Here is a 3,570-nt window from a genome sequence, read left to right as displayed (position 1 = left end):
CACGCCATTTCATAAGGCTCTACAATGGTGCGCTCACATGTCCATTAAGATGGACTATTAGGGACTGTGGGATCCATCCCAAAGCTTGTAATTATGAATGATATGTAACATGAGCATCGCAGAGCATGTAGTCAATTTAGGAAGTTCTTAATCTGTTATTCTCATTAGTTGTCGCCTTTCTTTCTGGCTTTGAGCCAAAGGATCTAGCCCTGGACACATGCAGATTGGTTCCATAATTAGATTATCACCAAACTGTATGTCAGGAAGAAAACTTATATGGTTGTTCTAATTTATCACGAAAGTCACTCATGTCACTGTGTATATGTGATCCTGCCTCTTGAATAATCAGTGGAACACCATTGTGAACGGCTCAAGGAGAAAGCTAATGTAGTTGTCGCCTTGCAGGTACAGTTAATGTCAAGTAAGGTGGGTGAGAAAAATGTCGGTGCAGGACAATTGAATTGGAGGTGTGATCGCTGCATTGGGATCAATGATTACTTAGGGGTTGTTTGGTTCCTAGCCACACCTTGCCACACTTTACCACAACTTACCTTAGTCAAGTTTGACCAAGTTAGGTGGGTGTTTGGTTCTAGCCACACCTAAGGCAAGCATTTTTTAATGAGTACTAAACCCCACATGTCATAGACACAAAAAGTGTGGCAAGATTCCCTTAGGCAAGCCAATGTGTGGCTAACAATTTGAGCAACTCAAGTAAGGCAAGTGTGGCAAGTATGGAAAAAATAATGTGGTAAGATATGGCAAAGATAGTCACAATCCAAACAGCCCCTTAAGAGACAAATGTTTGATTTAGTTGTATGTATCCAGTTGAGTCGGATTTGCGTTGGCCAAAGTAAATTTCTGCATGAATTTGTTAGTATTTACTTCTACTTAATCAATACATGTACAGATAACTCTTTTTTAAGTAGGATCGAATATTAGAGTCATTTGTTGATGAGTGCTTAAGCATATCTTCCTAGATTTCTAGATGGATTAATATCTCTATCAATTGCATGTTGCACCTATGCATATAATATCACCATGTAACTAAAGGATATGTCCCCTGTATCGATGATATTACTACCTATGTTTCTCTGAATAACCTTCGTGGATTGATTAACTGGGTGCATTATCTTATAGGATTTTAACAAAAAAATAATATAAAGTTTGCCAATATAATATAAAAGTTCACCTTTGGAATGTTCAGGTATACTTAATTAGAGTTATACATGATACACACGAACTAGAAATTCTTACGTCCACTTGACATAAAAGGGAAAATGCATCTTGAATTCTATCCAATAAGACTGGCTTTCTTTCCATGCCGTGGATATCACATTATTTCACAAAATAGTAAAATCTATGAAATAGATTTGGTGCTATATCTAATAGAAGAAATAGTTGGTGTTCCAACATACATTTAGTTATTCTACGAAAGAGATTACTTGAATAAAAGGATTGTGTAGTAGAGAGTGCATTTGACGACTCCGTATCAAATATATTCTAACTTGAGTACGGAGACTACTAGATATCTTGGTTAGCTGGGGCTGAAGCATTACATAATTTTAATACCATGAAATAGATTTGGTGCTATATCTAATACAAGAAATAGTTGGTGTTCCAACATACATTTAGTTATTATACTAAATAAATATGTATATGAGAAAAAAAATGATAATTAGGCTGCAAAACTCATACTGTTTTGGTATACTCCTAATTTGGACATACTTCATACTTCTTTTTCAGATACCTCATACTGCTTTTCTTTTGCGAAAACCCCTACATACTACATACTAAGTACATCATAATTATTCATACATATACTCCTTTTATTGCGAAAAATAAACATAATACTTTCTTTATAAAATACTATATACTCCCAATTCTCTTATGAAAGACCATATACTTTATACCTTTTTTAAAGTAATATACTTCATACAGTATACTCCATTTTTAAGTACACATAGAACATCAATGAATGGCTATGAATATGCATGTCGGACACTCACATTTACTGTTCATTAGCAATTGGATCAAAAATGAGTGCATACAACAAGAAGTATCAGGTACACAAACATATACTACATGCGTCCACGTAGCTATACTATAGTGCAAACAAGTAGCGTCACGCCATCGATATACACACACGTACAACAGTAATAATTATACATATTCACACTCACAATTCACAAGGATACTATATTCCAGTAATATGCAACATTATATTTTTTGTTTCATACAATAATACATATTATTTTGCAACATGTATACTAGAATCTATATACTCTAGTCCGAAGTCTACAAAGTATATGCATCAGCTGTCACGCTAGCATGTCTCGACTTGTTTGGAATGCAAGAAAGTAGCAGTTTGTTGAAACTAACCCACACCGTACCATTTTCTACTGTTTTATCAGCAAAGCAGCAAAGTATATGCAACAACAATTTTCTACTGTTTTATCATTGGTTATCGTGCGTGCAATTTACTAGTTTCCTTGGTCTGAAAGCTTTACCATTATTTTCTTCTTGCAGGCGGCAATGGCAAGAGCATATTGTGCGGAAGATGATGAACCTTAATGCGTTGAACCTTGTATACTAGAACCTTGCAGGTGTTTTTGCAGAAGTATTTTGTTGTGCACATGTAAAATTATTTTGATGTGCCCATGTTAGGCGTTGAACCTTAATGCGTGGAGTCGGTGGATGATGTATTGTATTTGATGTGATATGCTACTAAAATGAAATATACATTTCATTTACAATCTTTTATTCTGTTGTATTTATTTTTAGTGGGTCTATCCTGAGATATGCGTGCTTCTAGCAAAAAAAATGCTTCAACCCAAACAAATCAGACATTTTCAATAGTAAAATAGGCACTGGGCCAGGCCCATGTAGCTAGATTGGTGGACAGGGATCTGAAATTTATGATGATTTTATTTGGTCACTAGCAATGCCACGTCAGCTTGGCCACGTCAGATCCTACGTGGCTCACACAAATGGGTAATGACCAAACCAAAATTTTGGTCGATAGAGATCTGCGACTAAAATTTTAGAAAGGTCATGTTTGTTCATTCTTGACGGCCAACTGTTGACGTTGTAAATTTGGTCAAAAAAAGGTCAATAAACGACAACAATGACGAATCAGTGACCAATATAGGGAGTCATAATTGACCTTATTTCTTGTAGTGTTGAGTGTAGACCGTAACCCTGAATCGTACCCTTACTCGTCGAAGAAAAATATCTGCAACATAAGACGTTGCAGCCGTGTAGGTCAGCATATTGAATATGCCGGCAAGTCACATATGAGAGGGGGTAAAATATCATCTATACTATATGCATATATGGCAGGTGGGGCTGTAAGTTTTAGCGTAAAGCAAAGTTTCTCCTACAACAAGAGGGGCTAAAAGCAAAATATTACTACAAGGTTGGTTGTTAACGAGATGGTTCCGCCAACGAGTTCTCATACCCAAGTTATAAATATTACCCTCATCAAATATATATAATGGTGTTGAGAATTCGAGATAACTTCAGTTCCTTTGGCTTAAGTTGTCCATGACCGTGGAAACGGCTAATCGATTA

The 3,570-nt window shown here is 35.9% G+C and overlaps 1 long non-coding RNA gene across 1 annotated transcript; it reads left to right on the top strand.

The window, feature by feature from the left end:
- Positions 1-783: 783 nt before the first annotated feature.
- On the top strand, positions 784-2,650 carry LOC123410811. Its single transcript, XR_006613102.1, has 2 exons — positions 784-813; positions 2,527-2,650. It is a non-coding gene; the product is annotated as an uncharacterized LOC123410811 (long non-coding RNA).
- Positions 2,651-3,570: the final 920 nt, after the last annotated feature.

Source organism: Hordeum vulgare, chromosome 7H, assembly GCF_904849725.1.
Source record: "Hordeum vulgare subsp. vulgare chromosome 7H, MorexV3_pseudomolecules_assembly, whole genome shotgun sequence".
NCBI classification, from domain to species: domain Eukaryota; kingdom Viridiplantae; phylum Streptophyta; class Magnoliopsida; order Poales; family Poaceae; genus Hordeum; species Hordeum vulgare.
This window is presented reverse-complemented; position numbering and strand designations above follow the sequence as displayed.